This window comes from Monodelphis domestica, chromosome 4 (assembly GCF_027887165.1).
Source record: "Monodelphis domestica isolate mMonDom1 chromosome 4, mMonDom1.pri, whole genome shotgun sequence".
Lineage (NCBI taxonomy): Eukaryota > Metazoa > Chordata > Mammalia > Didelphimorphia > Didelphidae > Monodelphis > Monodelphis domestica.
In genome coordinates this window covers 200,426,760-200,447,990 of record NC_077230.1, presented here as the reverse complement: position 1 = coordinate 200,447,990, position 21,231 = coordinate 200,426,760, and positions in this window count along the sequence as shown.

Genomic DNA, 21,231 nt, shown 5'->3' with positions numbered 1-21,231 from the left:
AGCATAATTTAGGGATTACTGGTAGGGGAAGTGGGTGCTAAGACCATGCTCAAAAGTTATATGGCAACATACAAGAAAAGTAACTAAATTTGTCCATAGCCTTTGACCCAGTTGCCACTTACTGAGTATATACCCTATGGACATAATAAAGTCAAAGGCCTAGTGTTGATTAGTTGAACTAAGTAACTAAAAATATATCTGAAGACCAGATAATGACATTTCTTTTTCTCTAATGGCAGAGATGTGGTGCAGTTTAGGATTTTAATTCTAGGGGAAATTGTTCCCTAAATTCTCTAAATCTGGACACAAAGACTTGTGCTATTACAAAGAAAATAGGATAGGGAACTGACCAAATTGGAATAGGTGTCTAAGAAGCTAAATAGAAGTTTTCAAGTTTTTTGGGGCAGTAAGATGTTCAATACCCTGGTCCTGGATCAACTAATATAGTAATAACAGTAATATTTATATAACACTTTACAGTTTAGAAAGTATTTTATAAATAATCTCATTTTATCCTCTAACACTAAACTAACACTAACGATGGATAGTATCATTATCTTCATGTTTACAGATGAAAAATCTCAGACAAAGAGGTCAACTGAATTATCCAAGGTGTAATATTTATAGAGAAAGATGGGTGAATAAGAAGAACAGGGGAAACAGAAAGTTTGTTGCAGGGAATGGAAGAGTTGAAGGGAGAGAGGGAAAATGGCTGCTGATGAGGAAAAAGGAGAGAGATGTCCCCTGCCAAGAAGCTATTTTTGAACAAAATGGGGTTTCCAAGAAATGGGCTGCTTATGATAGCCTGCAGGGATGTCTTCTCTATGAATTTATGCCAAAGATGCCCCAAAGTAGGTAAACATGGACCCTCCTGAGGGACAATCCTTTCCCCAGACTTTGGTTGCCCAGCTAGGGTTTGATAAAGACCTTTTGTAGTTGAATGATTGTCCTGAGGTTCAGCCCCCTCTATGACCCCTGAAAAAATAGTCCTCTTATCTGACTGCGATACTCAAATAGGATAAATTTTAATAACAAGTTCGGATTGGAGAGGTATCAGGGAAGAGGGAAGAGGGATTTCTCTAGATAAGGTCTGAGTCTTTCTCAGTTTTGGAGCTGAGGCCAGGCCTCACAGGCTGGTGGTGGGTTTCTCTTGTTCCTGTGCTAGTTTTCTTAATTTCAAAATTTTAGCAGTAGACAGCAAGCAAAAAGAAAGTTCTGATTTTCAGAGCTGGTTGAGCCTGTCTCTTCGACCTGAAGAAAATAGAGACACTTCTATCCAGAGAGGAATAAGAATACAAAACTCCTCCCACTTCCAAGGCCAGGAAGGAAGTGCTCCTCACAATACCAACTGCCACTCCCAGTTGCACCTTCCCCCAGCAACTGTCAGTCTTGTTAATTTCTTCTCTTTCTAATATTCCCACTGTTGCTTGTTCCAACACAGTGGCAGAAAGACCAGAACTTGTTTTAGTTTCCTTTCCATAAAGGTCACATATCTCATGTATCTGAGGTCAAATTTGGACTCAGGTCTCCCTAATCCTATGTCCAGTGCTCTATTTACTGTACCACCTAAATGCCTCATCACAATGAGCTTCTTAACTACCTTGTATTTTAAAAGTCATGTTTAAAGTTCATTTTGGGAGAGTATAATCGCTTTCAGTCTATTCACTAATCCTGGTAATGAGCCTTATGTTTCCTTCCATTATTTCAATAATGCTTATACTTGTGGCATTCAAGTTTTTTTAAAGGGCTGCTAGGACAATTCCAATCTCCCCATTAAATTTCACTAATTATTCTGTACAGCTTTATTTGTTAGTCAAACAACAAAAATCTGTAGCTCTGGTCTGATACCATACTAATAATCAAAAATTATTATCTAATTGTCCTCGAAGCATACTGATCATAAAAAAGTAGGGGAGTTCTGTAAAGAGGGCATAAATCTAAAACATCAAACTTATCTCTTTTAGAAATTTTACTCTCTGCCTTGCTAATCTCCATGGTGGAATTACTTCTACTGAGAATTCATCTTTTGTGGCCAAATGTGAAGGACTTTATACTTTGTGATGATTGAAATCATCTAGAGGTTGTATTTTTAATTATAAGATATTAATTAATTAGAAATAGACCACTCACCACAATCTAGCTAACTATAGGCTCCCTCCAGAACAGAACAGACTCCATAGAACTCACAGCTAGGGAAGAAGTCTGTTGCTAGCAGAGAGCCAGGCCAACCTAGAACTCCTGGATCCTTCCTTCCTGTCTTGCAAGACTTCCTGTCATTCAAGTTAATATATACCCCTTCTAATATTATCATCTAGTCCCTCTCTAAGACTTCCTAAGAGGTTTCTCATTGAACCAAAGAAACTAAACAAGACACTCTTCTTCCTTATCAATGGCCACCTAGCACATGTGAGGTCTTCTTAGCATAGTCTCTGCCTAGCTGATTTAAGTATCTCATCTCTTCCAGTGGATCAAGTGGACATTTGGGGGACCTCTATAATCTTATTATCTCTAACAAAGAGAAAATATCTAGAAAAAAGAACAGAAGACTCAACAAAGGCTCAAAAAGAAATTGCTTAAGATTGAGTTCTAAAATCAAACTAGTTTTGTTTGTTAAAATCTTTTTGGGGGATCAAAGAGGTACAATTTAATATTAACTTTCCACAACTTTTTATTCCTGAAAAAGGATAAAGAACTACTCCTCTCTGGGACTTCCAACTAATTCATCTGGTTTTGAAGGAGAAAAACATCTGTAACTTTCCTTGTCAATCAAATTGTACAACTGACTAACATCTAAAATCAATCTCATTACATCATAACCTCATTAGCTATTATTCTAATGTTTTATTTATGTATTGTTTAATTTGTTTTCTTGTAACTGTTCAAGTACTATTATTCTAAGAGACTGAACACTGACTCCTTTCAATTGGAAGACATTCCTTAATATCCCTGGTGGTAGTAATAGGATAAGCTTGAGGCCCCTTTTAACAAATGTTCTAATTTCTAATTATGATTACCTCCATTATCTTGTTTTATGGCTCTCAATTCCATGGGGTCCAAGGCATCCTCCAGTCAAACCTGTGGATCTAAAAGCATATATTACACAAATAGTCAATTAGTCCTCATGTCCAGTAACACTGACCTCTTTACTGGCATAATCAACAAATCCATTAGAAGACCCTTTATTTCCATGTATCCTTTTTGAAAATTAAAAACTCATTTACTCCTGCCTCTAAACTTCTTTTTCTTAAATGTGAATTATGTTCCTTATCATTTCTTTGGCAATATAATCTTTCCTTAGATTAGCAAGCACTGAATATGCATCCTGCATTTCTGGCCCCAATTATATCCACTCCATCAGTAGGAATCATCTCTTTATTTAAGACAAAGAAACAAAAAATCATTCCAGTTTTTTCCACTGTAGGGAGGAGAAAGGAACAATGTATTTCTAACTAGTCCATCACTCTGTGCTTCCTTTTATCCTTTCCTTTTTGCCACTTAAGAAATGAATTTAACCAAGGCCATTGAAAAATCAAAAGGAACAGCAGCAAACAAAACAATCAAAATCTTTGCTCACAGCAAACACTGAGCTAAGGCAAAAGTTGACTTAGCCTAGCAAGTTCAAAATATGTTTTTTTGTGATACAATAGGCATTTGAGAATCATAAAAACCCAATAAAAGCTATTTTAATAATTAATTTTTTTAAAATACCAGAATAAAATTTTGTTCAGCATAGCTCAATTTTTTTTTTTTTTTGTGATCAGAGAATAAAGGGAACAACTAGCAGAAAGGAGCTCAGGAAAGTATTCCTAGAAATCTTCTTGGACCTAATGGAGTTCCTTTAAAATTTAAACTATATGGGCTTCAAAGCTTTGAGCAAATCTAAGTCAAAGGGTGGGACAGAAGTAGAACTGAGGTTCTCCTAGTTGCTACAAACTCAGGAGCTAGACCAGTCTCTGAACTACAGAGCTCTATTTTTATGTCTATAATTCTTTGCTTTTTGTATATTCAGTGAATTTATGAATATTATATAGTTCTTACTCTTCCACTCCAGAGCCCCCTACCAACAGGATGGTAGTTTAATATGAAGCCCATTTTTTAAAGGAAAGGAATTGACAATATTATATATATATATATATATATATATATATATATATATATACACATATATACATACATACATATAATTTGGTGCCTCTTTCCTGTCAGCCTTTTCAGTCCTGTTCTTTTCCAACTTTCAGTCTCCTTGAACTGGTTCTTGCTCTATTCCTTTCCTATAATTTGTGTATTTTAATCTAGAAAATAAAAATTTCTATAATGAACGCATTATTTTCTATAATGAGCTAATTGATGATGAATTTGAAAAACAAAATAAAATGAAACAAACAAAAACCATGTGAGATATTTCCTGGGAGTGACAACATGCTTGTAATTCCTACAATTAGAGTTGTTAAAGCTAATGGATTCCTTGAGTTCAGAATTCTGTGCTTGCAATAGGGCTAAAGCTCAACAGGTATCCTCACTAAGTTTAGCACCAGTATGATAAGCCCTAAAGAGCAAGGTAGCTAGGGATGCAGTAGATAGAGCACTGGGCCTGAAGTCAGAAGGACATGATTCAAATTCAGCTTCTAATAATTGCTAGCTATGTGACCCGGAGTAAGTCATTAACCTTGTTTGCCTCAATTTCCTCATTGTAAAATAAGCTGGAAAAGGAATGGCAATTTTCTCCAATTTCTTTGTTAAGAAAACTATGGGTCATGAAGAGTCTAAAAATGACTGAACAACAAAAAGGACAAAGAGATCATTAGAGATTCTCAAGTAGTATATGAAATGGGTCAAAATTTCCTTTTAGATCAACTGTGAGATTGAGCCCATGAATAGCCACCATACTTCTAGGAAAAAAGAAAGAAAGAAAGAAAGAAAGAAAGAAAGAAAGAAAGAAAGAAAGAAAGAAAGAAAGAAAGAAAGAAAGAAAGAAAGAAAGAAAGAAAGAAAGAAAGAAAGAAAGAAAGAAAGAAAGAAAGAAAGAAAGAAAGAAAGAAAGAAAGGAAGGAAGGAAGGAAGGAAGGAAGGAAGGAAGGAAGGAAGGAAGGAAGGAAGGAAGGAAGGAAGGAAGGAAGGAAGGAAGGAAGGAAGGAAGGAAGGAAGGAAGGAAGGAAGGAAGGAAGGAAGGAAGGAAGGAAGGAAGGAAGGAAGGAAGGAAGGAAGGAAGGAAGGAAGGAAGGAAGGAAGGAAGGAAGAAAAATTCTTCTGTATATTAAATTCCCAAACAATTTCCTTCGCAGTCTTTTTGTGTTAGACTTTCCTACCATTTTCCAATGTCAAGAACAGAGTGGGTTATCTTAATCTTTAAGTTAGGGAAGGAATCCTTAACTGAACAAAACATAGAGCTAATCATGAACATAAAATGAAATGTTTTATTATATAAAACAGGAAGGTATTTTTTTTGTAAATGAAGTCAATGCAGATATAATAAGAATTAACAAAAATATAGGGGATTGACAAAAATACGTCAAAAAGCCATTACTCACTAAACAAAGAGTGGGAGGTTAAGAACACTTAAAAAAGGTAGGGAAAAAAGGAACTGAAAGCTATAAATGACCACAAAGAATGAAAAAAGTGATCAATACTCTTTTGTTTAAAAAAAAATCAATGCAATGTATAATTTTGGCTTCTTTGATGTCTGAACAAGATCTAAGGGCTTCACATTGAGTGCTTCAGCTGCTTTTTTGGCCACTGAAACAAAATGTTCTCACTCACCCATTCTGTTTGGGAAAGACTTTGCATGCTTGGATAGATACCCCTCTAACTCACTGATGGGTTGGAAGTCTGTTGGTTATCTTCAATCTGATTTATACTGTTTACCTGGGCTAACCCTTCTCCCCAGATAATTTTACTGGGGTATGGTTGCTGCACATGCTACAGCTTCTTGGCACCACAGGTGAAATTTGGGTAAAAGATAAAGGTAGATAAGCAGCTCTATAAAAAACTTGACAAGCCTTCATAGCAAATGTGCTAGTCCTTCCTGCATATCCCATCCATCCTCTTTCAACTATAACTCATTGAGAATAGAGAATTTTTTTTTTTTGTATTGGTATGGCTTTAGAGTCATTCTCCATGCTGCTATTTGTTCTTCTTTATAACTTTCTTGTTCATACCACCAATCTTACTACCAATTTTCTCCCTCCCAAGTTCATTCTAAATGAGGAAAATAGTAAGGAGTGACACTATAAGATTACCTAAATATTGACAGGGATTTTTGAGTTTTATGATGAAAACAGGAACAAATGGGAGAGCAATTTATCATTGTCTTATCCTTGTGTTTCCTATATATCACCCTCTTCCCATTTCTTTACTTGTCTGCTTTATACTATTCATCTATTTCTTCATATTCTTATTATTGAGTTACCTAAGAACAGGAATAAAGAAATAGGAACAGACTGTCATCATTTTATTATACAGTAGCCAAAGCGTATACATGAGGTCAGAAGGAAATATTTAGTCTCGATTCCTTTTTAAAAAAATTTAACCTTTCCTCATTCCTTTTATGTCTTTATTCCCATTTTTTCATTCTTCTATTCATCTTCTAACTCATTACATTCTCTTGCTGCTTTCCATTTTTATTGCTTCATTCCATATCTCCATTTCCCTACTTTGTCATTCCCTCATCTATTCCCTTCTTATTTTTGAATTTTCTCATGCCTTAGTTCACCCTGTATTATTTTCTATTGGTTCATTCAACACTTCCATTTTCCAATTTTCTCTTTCTCCCATTCACTGAATAAGGGAATAAAACAATTACTTTGGGAGCATGAATGAATATAAAGCACACACACACAAAAGGGGAAAATACCACTGTGGAAATGAATGGAAGTAGAAGAGATGATGATTAGTCTGTTTCACCAAGAATTCTCTTACTTATTCCTTATATAATCTTTCCTTCATTTTCTCATTTTCCTTTTAAAAACAACTTTAACCCAAGCTTGGTTCCATTCAGAATCCCACTTCTTCTGAATAATCTGGAACATAACATTAAATAAATAAAGTACTTTAATTTATCTGAAAATTTAATGAAACAAATTCTCTTTTTAGCCCATTGACTGAAATGGAAATAATGACATGAAACTTTTTTATAGGATAATTATAACAGTTGATTTGTCAGTACTTGAATGACATAAGAACATGAAGTTGAGGGTAAGGATGTTCATAGAAAAATATCTTCAATTAGCTAGAGTTGAGTCATAAAAAAGATAATTTATCATTTTTTGGAGAAGTAGCTACTGAAAAAGTTATTTTATGTGACTCTTGAAGCTATTATTCTGGTTCCCAAAAAATGACAAATTCTTTTTCTTTTTTTTTTTACATACAAGTGTTTTCTTTTTGTACCACTAAACTATGGGATACAAGTTCTCAGCAAATTTCTTCCTGTGCATTTGCCTTCTAAGTTAAATGTCCTACTTTGGATTTAGGATCTGACAAGTTAAAAAAAAAAAGAAGAAACCTGTTTCCTGAACTTGTGAACAAAATCTCTCCTGAAATATTATATAATATACCAGTAACTTGAATAAATTATTTCTGTGGAGAAGCTCTTAGAAGAACCCAAATCAATTGGACATACATGAAAGGACTGGCAAGAAAAGAAATTGATAAGGCAAGATGAATTGTAAGGATACTCTATATTAAGTTAGACATGGTTCTTAAATGATCCCCTGCGTAGAATCATTCCATCCTTTACACAATGAGTCCTACATTAATGTCACCCCATTGAAATTTTTTTTAAATGTCTGATTCATTTTTCCTTTTGTTCTTTAACTACCTTTATATATTCCTTTGTTCAAAGATTAGTTTGTTTTGGTTTTCAGCTCTGCTCTTATAGACTAAAAGATAAATCTTACATTTATGATATTGTGAAAATTGATACTTGTAGATGGCATAAGTAAAGCTGAAAATGTGTAGTAAGGACAAAATATATGATAGCATTTTAGTGTAATTTAATTCTACTTTGACAGATTCATGATTTGATCAATGTGGAAATGAACAGATGAAAATTCTAATTTGTCTACATTTCTCATCCTGTATTTTTTTGTGTTTTTTTTGTCTTTGTTTCCCCCCAAAGTACTCTGGCCTTCCTCTACTGTTTAAAATAATTAATTGTGATATCAGCTTCTTATCTTCTTCTATATTTCAGTGTAGGTACCAATTGCCTTAGGAAGTTTTCTCAAACCCTCTTGTGACCTGTGGCCTAAAATCCTGAACTCTCTAGGTTTATATGATCCTGGTTCTTAATTTATACTGTCTATTTGATTGCTATCTCATTAGCCTTTTATTCTGGTCATCACTTATATCCTTAATAAAGTATTTTATTCCATTCCTCACATAAAATTATTTTTGGTAATGTAATGTGGCCCACTCTCAACTAGCTACTAGCATTTTCCATTGCCTTCAGGAAAGCTTATACTTTTTATTGTCTCAAGATCATGATGTCATATTATTTGCAGAAATATATCAACAACAGCATACTTGCCTAAAAAAAGACAGGTATTCATGGTAGTAAATATATTATGAATAATTGAAAGCATTATATGGCAATATTAGAACATTGTAAAATTTCCTGAATACAATCAACCAGATCATATCCTACATTAAAATCTGTGTTTAGCTCATTGTTTGTGTGGGCAAACTAAAGGCATTGGCATATTCACTAAATGGGCTTATTATCCAGCTATGTTTCAAAGTCTAAGTAATATGTGTTTTTCATCATCTTGTCTTTACTGTTCGGATGGGGATACAGGCTACTTTATGGCTGTGGATTTCACTGAAGAGACTGTAGTGTTCCAAGGTCAAAGGGGACTAATAAGATAACATCATTTACCAATGGAAACTTTAGAGAATATCATCGGTAAAGAATCTGAAGTTTGTTTAAACTCTGCTGTCACTTTACATAACATTTATGAATTTCTAAAGAGGACCAAAATATGTTTCCTTGATAACAACATTCCATGGAACAGTAATAGTCATATGTAACAACTGTAACATAAATCTAGGAGATACTTTGAATATTCAAGGCTATATTTTGATCTACCTTGTCAACTGCTTTAAAAAATTAACAAACAATGAACATAGGGAAATGTCTGAGTCTCTATATACTTCAATCACTCAGTTTGCTATAAATATATAGTTTCTAGAAAATAATCTTTGTTGTAGTCTGCCTGTTCCTTCCTTATAGGTTCTTCAAGGATACCCATATTTCTATTAAGATTTTATAAAGAAAAATAGTATATATATGTATATATGTATATGCATATATACATATATAATATATTACATGTAAAAAACAGTATATATCTAGTAGTAAAATCCATAGTAATAAAGTGTGAATATTACTAATAGGTAGATAGCTAATAATTCTTTAGATTTTGTGTGACATAAAATACCTTCAACCTGAGGACACCCCAGTGGTGGGACATGGGAGCCACAGAGTTGCCTGTTGTGTCTGACCTTCTGACATAATATCACCACAGAAGGGCAGACAGCTTGACTTTTGAAAGCCTTTGGCCCAGGAAAGGGAGGAGGTTTAAAAAACCAGCACAAGAAGCAAAGAGGGCTTTTTGCTTCCATATCTGTCTCTTGACTGGCGTTTTTTCTCTGAGTGTTCACCTTAACTCTTGATCTCTGACAAGGGGTGAGCCAGTTATAATGGGGGACTGGATATTTACTTAAAGTTAGAAAGGCTATTGTAGTAAGCAAAAAAAGATTGCAAAATGATTCTGCAAAATGAACTGCATATGACTGACAAGGACATGTGACAGAGAATCACATGGGAGCATGGGCCAAGATTCTAAAGTCTCAACTGAAAAAACAAAACAAACAAACAAACAAAAAAACAGACTTCTGGGAAAGTTTGAAAGTAGCTGTGATTTCCATCTTTTCTACAAGTTTTCTGGCCCTTTTTGGAGATACAAGCTTGAGAGGAGAAAACCTGCTTGAACTGGCTGCTGGCAGCTAGAAGGAAGACCAGAGAAGAACTTCTCTGCTTGACCTACTTTGGACATTTTCTCTGGGTTCTTGGCTCATTTACTGGACTCTGTTTTGTCAGATTCTGTTTGGGGGAACTTAACTTATTTAACCTACATAAGTTATCCATTAGGATATTATTAAGGGAATTTAGGTTTGGGGATAAGAACTTTTCCTTCTCCCTTATTGCCCTCCTTTCTCTCCCTTTCCCCATCAATAAACTTAAAATATTAAGATGTTTTCCCTCTTGTCTCTTTCCCTTAAATAATCCCATAATAACACTATAAACCCCCTTTTTAAATTTTTCTTTCTCTTTACTAAAAATACTTATAAATCTAGTAATAAGCCTCCAGATTAATTTTTATTTATAACAATTTATAGATACATACATTGTTATAACTGGAAAAAACTTCAAAGATGACTTAGTCTAACTCATCCATTTTATTTCTTGTCAATTCTACCTTTATATAAAGAATATCCTTTACATTCATTTATCTTCTGCACTTAAATGACTTTTACCCTAATTCAGGTTCTCATTGTTAGGGGTAAAACTTATGATTGGACTGAATATCTATCTATCTATCTATAAATTTTTTTAAGTTGGTCACCAGGGATTTAAATTCTTAATCCCAATGAAGTACTCAAGTCCGAATGGAATTTTATGGTGGTCTATTTACAATAGAAGGAAGAAATTTAGAATGAGAGAGAGAGAGGAAAAAGGGAAGGATAGCTACCCCAGCCTGGACTGAACCCAGCAGGAGTTCAGAGGCCACAGTCAAGGGGCGTTTCCAGAGGCTGTTGCCTCCAGAAAAAGCTAAGAAAAGGGGAGTAAGCCTTGCACTCACCATGTGACAGTCTAAGGAAAGCAGGCTGAGGTCTCACGCTCAAGCTCCTCCACAGTCAATTTCCACCACTAAGTCCCTCTCACAGGAAGTGACCTGAAATATAAAGGCAGTTCTTTACATTACTTCCTGTGTTTCACATGAATCGATGGTGGCTTAAACTTGGTGTTGGATGGCCCAAGGGGTCAGTCAGTTGATTTGTCACTTGCTAGCAGATGTGGGTCCTAGAGCTTCCTTAAGTGGGGGTGTATACATTCCTGGTTGCTAAAATTCTAAAGACTAAGCAGGGTGGAATAAAATCTAAAATTCACATCATCACCTCTAAAGAGGAGCAATCTAATAGAATTCTAGATGGTCTCCCTTCTTCTAATTTCTCCCTCTCTCAAATTAATGGCTCCCTAAGGTTCTACTTCTTTCTTATAAAATCTCTGATCAAAATTCTTCAGCAGCTCTTTTTTGTTGTTGTTGTCGTTGAAGTATAAAAATACAATATAGACTCCCACTTCTAAAGCTCATTGGAATTAATTATAGTTTTGTACTGGATAAAGCAGTAGGCCTGGAATTGAGAAATTGTTGTTTAGTCATATGTGATTCTTTGTGATCATTTATGAGTTTTTCTTGGTAAAGATACTGTAGTGATTTGCCATTCCCTTCTCCAGTGAATTAAGCAAACAGAGGATAAGTGACTTATCCAGGGTCGCATATCTACTAAGTATCTGAGGCCAAATTTGAACTCCAATCTTCCTGACTCCAGGCCCAGCAGTCTAACCATTAAGACATTTAACTGCCTGTTGGAGTCAGGAAGACCTGAGTTCAAGTATGACTTTAGATATTTATTAGCTGTGTAACCTTGGGCAAGTCACTTAGTCTCTGTTTACCTCAGTTTCAACAACTATAAGTAATAGTAAGAGCAACATTCTCCCAGGGTTATTTTAAAGATCAAATGAGAAGTTTTTATAAATAAGTACTTACCATAGTGCCTGGCAAAGAGTAGGTTCAATATAAATGATTATTCTCTTTCCTTCTCTTCTAGTCTTATTTCATATTACTTTGAAGGCATTATGTTTAATCCAAACTAAGATTCCAAAGGGTGAAGAGAGAGAGAGAGAGACAGAGACAGAGACAGAGACAGAGACAGAGACAGAGACAGAGACAGAGACATAGAGAGAGAGACAGAGAGACAGAGAGACAGAGAGAGTTTCAGGGTAGGGAACAACCTATAAAAACACACACAGAGGGATAGGAGTTAGATCATCAAGTGAGGAATAGCTTGTAGACTAGTATGACTGCACTAAAGATTTTGTGGGGGAGAATCACATTTAAGAAAACTGAAGAGCTTTAAATGTCAAACATGAAAATTTATATTTTATTCATAATAGGGAGCCACTGGAGTTTTTAGACTAGAAGGTGAACATAGGCAGACAAATGTTTTAGAAAAATCATTTTGGCAGTTATGGGGAGGATGGATTGGTGGATGCCAATTACAAGATTATTGTAATAGGTGGGAAATGAGAGCCTGAAGGAAGGTGGTAGCTTGATAAAATAAAGAAAAAAATAAGATGTCATGAAGGTAGAAATAACAAGTTTTGGTAACTGATCAAAAATATGGGATAGATAAGAGATAAGAGTAGATGATTACACCTACATTTGTAACCTGAATGACTATAAGGATGGTGATGCCCTTGGCAATAACAAGTAAATTCTAAAGAAAGTGCTTGAGATAAAAATGAGGACAAGTGCCTCACTCACTCAAATAAACAAAACCTGGAATCAGAAGGTAGAAGTAAATAGAGGCAGTTGTTTATTCCCTTTATGAAAGAGAGCACTTCAATGATGGGCTAAGAAGTACTGACTGACTAGGCAGCAAACAGGAAATATATAAATAGGTATAAATAAATAAATAAATAAATATATATATATATATATATATATATAAGTTCCCAAAACAAGGTTCCTCTTCACTTCCTCAGTCAGCTGCCCTCCCTCCCCGCCTACAATTCAAAACACCTGTGCCTGAGCAGTTCAGATGAAGTAAGAGGAGAGGCAGAGTTGTTCATTGCCCTATTTTTCTTTCATCAGTCTCCTTCCCAAGGTTCTCCAGGAAACCTCAAACAACAAAAGGTAATTAACTAGCCTTTGTAAGCTGAATGCTCATTATGAGAATAGCACACTCAATTCCCTCACTTAAAAGGTATATTTGGGAGGAAAAATTATAATTTTTGTTTATGACACATTTAGTTTTAAATGGTGGTGGGATATGTAGTTTTAAATGTCCAATAGGAAGTCGGGTGCTAATTATTTAAATATTTTCTAGAATACTCCTATTAATCCATCAGAATGGGATTTCTCTCTCCTCCCTCACTTTGGTAGTTCCTTTTCAACTGAACCCATTTCCTTTCTAGAGATTGGATTATTTCAAATCCTTATCATGGCTTCTAATAGTTTAGGTAGTTTGTATTTTTAAATATATGCCTATCATTCCTTTATATTCTATTTTATTAGAATACAACTGTATTAAATATGTTCTGATTATTCTTTTTAGTTATTCTGATTTTGCTATTATTTCCTTTTGCTCATTTGCTATTTCATTGAATGAATTTTCTGCCCTCCTCATTTTAGTTAGATTAGTTAAGGTTTATGAAATGTATTAGTCTTTTCAAAGAACCAGCTGTTAACATATTTTATTTCAATTTTTAAAAATTTCTAAATTACTTCCCCTCTAATTTTCAATATTTCCTCTCATGCTTATTTTAGATTTGTTTTTGTTGACTTTCCAAAAAATTAATATTCAGTTAATTAATACTTTTGTTCTGTTTTGTTCATTTGTTTTTGTAAGGAAATATATATAATGTATATATATATATATATATGCATATTTTTTTTCTTCTTTTAGGACTGCCTTAGCTGTATTCCAGAATTCTGGTATGTTGTTTCATCATTATTATATTTTTGTGTGTAGTTGTTGCTGCTCTGATTTGTTCTTTAACCCACTCATTTTTAATTCTTTTTTTATTAATACAATTTATTGACAAGTGTCTTAGACTCTCCTTCTCTTCCCTGCATCATAGAAGGCATTATACAAGAACTGATATGTACATATAAATTATGTCTTTGGGATTTTAATTTTTTAGTTCATTCTCCACTCAGTATTTTTAATTAATTTGTTATCTCTATTTGGACCTTAATGTTTTGTTTGTGGTCCCTGAACCAATTTCAGTTTTTATTGTGTGTCTGTAAAGAATATATTAACTATTTCTGCCTTTTTAACATTTGTTTTCAATACCTATATATCCTATTATGTAATCAATTCTTTGTAAAAATTCTCATGTCACTGAGAAATATGTGAATTTTTTTTGCTATTCCATTTAAAAGACGTGTCTTTTTTTCCAGCAATTTTCCACCATTTTATTGTTCCATGTTTTCTCTTTTGTTTATCTTTATGTGAGGTTTATTCAAAACTGAGTGATACTGAATTCTGCTGTCATTATTTTGTTACTATCTATGTCTTCTTGCAACTCAGATAATGTTTCATTTATGGATTTGGATTCTAAGGAATTTGGATGTTATATGTCTATTATTAATATTAGTTTACTATCTATGGTTCTTTTTAATATAATATAGTTTCCTTGTTAATTCCATCTTTCTTTTTGAAATATTGGTTTTTGCTTTTTTTTGTTATTTGTTAACAAACAAATAACAAACAAATTTGTTATTTGTTAGATAACATGGTTGAAATTTCTGCCCTTTTGGATTCTGGTTTTTGTTCTAAAACTTGACTGATAATATATTTCTTCCATTTCCTCAGTTTTATTTTGGGTATGTCTTTAATTTTTTAAATGTATTTATGTAATCAACAGAGAATAGATTTTCATTTTCTTATAAAATCCTTTATTCTTTTTTATTTTATTGGATGTTTAATATCTTCATATCTGACGTTATGGAAGTCAGGTATATTATCCTCCATTTATTGCTATAGTTTTTTCAAATTATGATTTTTTCCTCCTACTAAAAAGCATAGTAATGAAGATCATTCAGTAAGTTAATTCAGTTACCTTACTTTCATCTTTTAGTATTATAATGCATTTTTATTGTTTTCCAGATTGCATGTCATTATATTGCCTTGTTGTTAGAAAGGGCTTGGAACTACTTGGACAAAGCACACTCACTGCTTTTTGCAGATGAAAGAAGGAAAATAGTAAGTGAAAATCTTGTCACAGAAAGAGCATCACAATGTTTCTCATTGCCCAAGTGATCATGACTCAAAACAAACAGAAGAAAATCTTCTCCCCATAGGAGAAGGTGAGGGGGAAGCTAGCAGATAAGTGGCATTGTATAGTATAGATGGGATCTAAGGAACCAAGTATTTCAGGGTCTGCTAAGTCGTGAGTTGCCCGGACACATAAGTCTCCCTAAGTGTTTTATTGTTAGACTTCAATATGTGAGTTCCCGTATCCTCTACAAATACTGTCTTTATTAATAGGCAAGAGTAACCCAAGATCATGGGTGGACTAGGATATTCTCTCTTCAGTAAATGCTATAATTATTCTTTATTTTTTTCTAATATTTAAGGTATTAATTAAGATTAGATTAAGATAAGAATGATTATTTCTAATAATTAAATCTAATATTTAAATTTCAAATACAACAGTAAATGTTGTATAAGGGATGGTAATATAGGCTGAACTTCTGGAAATGTGCTGGAGAGGCTTTTAAGCATTCCCAGTTTGATTAGCATGAAGCCTCTTCTAGCCCCCTCCCAGGTGTATAGGGATCACCTTCACTGATTGGCTGCCTTTGTTTTTAAAACTGGTGAGTTTCAGCGGTTCACCCTTTTCCTGCTCTTTTATAAAAACTCCTGTCTACTGGTATAGCCCAACATGAACACTGTGACCTTAACTGGTAAGATGGCAAGGACTGCTTTCCCCTACTCTTCTTCATTTATCCTTATTCTGAAAAAGGGTTCTGGGAATGTTTGTGTTGTGGGTCCTGGGTTCGGGGTGCTCCACTGGGAGTTCGAGTCATGGCAACCTTTGAATCAGGATGACAAGCCAGCAAATGTAGCCTGCCAGCCTGCTAGGAAAACCCTCAGAAGACTTGAATTGGAGGGGGTGAAGTTTTAGATTTGAAATTGGGATTATTCTCTTTGGAACCCAAATTAAGCTATCAGCCTAATTCTCTTCCTTTTCCCCAGAGTCTGGCACTGTATGGGGGAAGGAGGCAGATTATGCTTTCTATGTGTTGACGATTAAGTTTCTATATTTGTGATTAAACCTTCTCAACTAAATTTTCCTTTGTTAAATGTCTTTTGTTGTAGTAATATTAACTAACCATTCTATACACATTCAGGTTCACAGAGTAGTTAAATATCTCCCTGTTTTCTTCAAAGATTGAGATGTAAGTACTATTATTATCCCCTTCTTGCATGTTTGTATATATATACATACACATTAATATATATATGCACATATACTATGTCTTTGTGTATAAGCATGTAAATACAAACTTCTCTGCCTAGTATATGTATATGGACATAGATTTGTCAATGTATATAATGCAAATATCATATCTATCATATATATGAGAGATGGGCAAAAAGGGGCTAAGTTTCTTCAGCATGGAGCATATGTACCTCAAAATACAAAAATTTAGGGTGTAGGACCCTCTATAGTGTATGACCTATTCTACAGGGCTAATGGGACAGCATCCACTAGCAGGATTCTTACTGGATTCTATATATCTTTCAAAACCCAAGGACTTCCAACTGTTCTTAGGCTTATCAGAGTGACCAGCATCATTACATTTGTACTTTGGTGCCATTATTAATAAATAAAGAGCATCAGTGAAAAAAGAGAAGCACTGCTCTAATGGAGTAGGACTTCTTACAAGCTAGAACTCCAGACAACCATCATTCTTTTTAATAGATTTTTATAAATTTCTTTTGAATTTACACCTTCAATTTCACATTTACTACCCCCCCAAAGTCCTAATCTCTTCAAGAGATACATCCAATATTTTTTTAAAGAAAATGGAAGGGCATTATCAGTGAAACCAATTAATACCTCAAAATTATCTAACACTATAGGCTGTGTTCCATACATGTGGATGCCCACTACCTTAGTAGAGGAATGATGTCATTTATTGAGAATATTGTAAAATAGATGTTTATCCTGTTATGCATTAGAATCACTGGGGTGCTTTCCAGTCCTTATTATCTGTGATTCCCTTCATATATTATCTTCCAGTATAATGTAAGTTCTTGATAGGGGAGTATTATAAATTTCTTAATATAATTTTGTTCTTTTTAACAAAAGAACAGATTGTTGAAAAAACTATATATTAGGAAATCTGGACATAAAATATATAAAATTTGAGATAATTATTCATATTATAATAAAAATGCCTTACTAGATTCTGTTACATATTGAGTTCGTTAAAATATGTAAATAATTACGTATTACTCATTGACTAAAAGTTTAGAGTGCCAAATGAATCTAAATCAAATATTTTTGTCAGTTGAAAAATCAATCAAAATAAATCTAGAACATTTCTGTAATTATATTGGCTTGGCAAGAAAGTTAATCCAATTTATACAAATTCATTTCACAAACTTTTCAAGATGTATCTCTTATAATAGGCAGTCAGGTGACATAGTAGAGAGCACCAGGCCTGAGTTAGGAAGACATGATTTCAAATCCATCTGTAGATGCTAGAATTCTTCTTGTCACACTTTTGAGGTGGCAATACTGTAATCAGAAATTTGTTCTTCATTTAATTCTAGTTGTTTAGAGTGTAAATGGGTAAAAAAATAAGTATTTTTTTATGTATTTGCAAAAGCAAAGGCAATTTCTGTTTTGAGAACTTGTATTCTACTTGGAGTAGACAATATCAACATATACCTGGGGGGTTGTGTGGCCAAAGAGACCCATAATGAACCAAAATATTACAGAGATGTCTAGTGGAACAATAGGGGAACAGATTGGAACAGAAAAAAAAATGGTATTATTGATTGGTTATGGACACAATGTGCATGTAGGTGATGCAGGGGATTGAGTGCTGGATCTGGAGTCCTAAAGACCTGAATTCAAGTACAGACTCAGGAATTTACTAGCTATGTGATTCTGAGTAAGTCACTTTACCCTGTTAGCCTCAGTTTCCTCATGTGTAAAATAAGCTGGGGCAGGAAATGGCAAACCACCCCAGTATCTTTGCCAACAAACCTCCTGCCCCTCCTCCCCCAAGGGTCACAAAGAGAGAGAAATGGTTGAAAATAACTAAAAACAACAACAGGTTCTCAACTGACAAGAAATAAATCTTAGGGAAAAAATTATTATTTGAGATTATTTTTCAGTGACCAAATACATTTCTTTCATGAAAGAAATTAATGTTCTATATGCTTTAGAACAGAGAACTGTTGAAAAAGCTAAAAAGAAAACTTTTATCTCATTCTGATCTTTCTAAAGCTTTATTCAACAAAACCAACTGAAGTCACCCCTAGCTGAAATTAACTAACCACTTTCCCTTCTCTATTCACCACCCTCATTCATTTAAAAAAAAAAATGAGGATTAGTCCTGATATAGGCGAATACCTTGCCCAGATGTGTGTGTGTGTGTGGGGGGGGCATCCCTAGCATAGGATTGGTCCAATTCAAGACCAATCTCATGCCAAAAAGTAGGAGGGACCTCTGAGGCATGCTGGGGGATGCAGTTCCCTCCCCACTACCACCACCAGCATATTTTAAAACTCACAGAACTAAAGAAGCTATATGAGTTGGAAATAAAACGTAAGTCTGAAATAATACATAGAGCACAGGATAGACATATACTCAAGTTTGGAAGGAAGGAATTTATTTAGTTCCCACTATGTGTCTTTGTTGTTCAATTGTTTCAGTCTTGTCCAACTCTGTGATTCCATTTGGAGTTTTCTTGGGAGAGATATTTGGAGTAGTTTACCATTTTCTTCTTCAGCTCATTTTATAGATGAGGAAATTGAGGCAAATAGGATTAAGTGGCTTGCCCAGAGCCTACTGAGTCTAGAACTGTACTAATACCAGTGATACAAATAAAAGGAAAAAGAAAAATAATCCCTGCCTTTTATGGAGCTTACTTTCTAATAGGTGAGAATAACATTAAAAAGGGAGTTCAAAATAGGGAAAGGGATGAAGGTATCTGGCAAGAGGGTTGTGGCTAGAAAAAAGGGCTAGGAAGGAAGTGAAGGCTGGCCTGGTCTTCACTGCAATATTTAAGGTAAAGAATTGCTGCATAGTGTCTCTTCTTCCTTCTCTCTGCATGAGCAAGAGAAAAACAACAGCTCTAATGAATGCAGAAATGGCCTAAGTAAGTGGTCTAGGCCTTGCCAAGGCTTTTTTTTTTTTACTTCAACCCTGGATTTCTAAACCTTGTGTCTGTGTTCACAGTCTTCTTTGAACAGCTGTAGATTTCTACTCCTGTTTAAACTCTGTCCAGTAAGAAAAAATTAGTCATTTAATAACAGTAAATAATCGTAGAGTGTTTTGCAGCTTACTAAGCACTTATACATATCTAACTAGATATGAATTTATTTGACTCATTCAAGAACATTTATAAAGTGGCCCCTCCCTAAGTCTGGCCTTATAGCATAAGACAATCTGGCATAGCAGAAAACATCCTGGGTTTAAAATCAGATCTGATTTTGGGTTCTAGATTGCACATGTGACTTGGAGGAAAATCAGGAGTCTTCTCTAAATCTTAATTTCTTGATATAGAAAATCTATGTAATTAGATGTGTACTGGAGCCTGCTAGTACCTGCTTCATATCCTATAATCAGCAAGCACTACAAACCAGAACTTGATTTATTGTTATTTATATATTATATTGTTATATATTCATATATTATCTATAATTTATTGATATATTATTTATTTTTAATATACACATAAGAAAGAATGGAGAAAGTGTTAATAATTTAGATTAAATTTAAAGGTGTATTGGTGTGTCCATTTTTTTGGTGGGGGAGGGCTGGTTGTTAAATATTTACTAGTATTAGCACTCCCCTAAAGATAATATTGCTTGTATTATTTGGAAGGGTTACTTTGAGGAAAATGCAAAATAGAACCCCCAAATTATCATAACAATGATCAGAATAACCATAGAAGAATATAATTCAAATGAAACATTATGACCAAAATTTGAAAGCCCCAACAGATTTAAAAAAGCATTTTGTCAAATTCCTTCCTTGTATTGATCAAGAAGCCATGGTTCAGAAACATAAAATGACTCATATTTACTCTAATTTCACCTGCTTCTGATTTTGTGCACATGTCTACATTTTAAACTTCTAGAGGACTGTGAAGCTATTTTATGTTTCTTCTATTTCCATCCATGTGTAACATCTTTCATAGGGCATATTATATTTTGTACATCTGTTGATTGAATGCATGATGATGTCTCCTTCAATAGCAGATTAAATACAAGCAGTTGACCTCTTACAAATCCTTAATAGAAGCTGATCTTTCTTAAAAAACATTTCTTTTTGTCTGCCTTCTATAGGGTAGAAAGCCATAGATGGATACACTGCCTTCTTGTCAGGAAGAAAAGATTGAAAGGGTCTAATTAATATCCTTAGATTTTATAAGTTCATATTTGAATGCCAATCTCATTATTTCTCAAAAAAATTATCAGACATATTTCTTCAGCAAAACTTTCTTTTAGTTTATATAGAAAAAGTCAGTTTGGCAATAGAAATAACCCAAGTCATTTCCTTAGAGATACTAATAGCTCTGGGAAAGGAGAAATGATACCTATATTATTTTTCCTCACTTTTTTTTCACACTAGTAATTCAAATGAGTATAATTATACTGTCCAAGTATTTAGATGCTATGGTAATAAATACATTATAAACAGATCTTTGATTAAGAATTTCAAAATGAGCCTGCTTGCTTATGAGATGGTCTATGTCTAGGTTGAAATTAAAGCTATAACATCTGCAATGATGAAGGCTCTAGTAAACCTCCAAATAATTAGTGAAGCTACACAGAAAATTATTAAATCATGTCATAAAATATCTCTGTTTTAATTACTTTATTATTTGTATTATTTTTGCTATTATTTTTAAACTTTTACAATTCAGACTATACCATTCTGGCTTTTGACTGTCAGATAAAGTACATTTTTTTTTCTCAGATTTTGGAAGACTTTACACACATCTATACAGATAGACACACACACACATTTCTACTTTCATAGCTTTGAACATTTGAGAAGTTCTTGATGATATCATTTTATCTTTTCAATTTTTTTTCAATCAATGAAAAAGTTGTCATTTAGTGTTGAATAGAAGGCCAACAATTGCTAACCACTGGATGGGGCCAGTGGAGCCAAATACAAAAATTACCAAATAA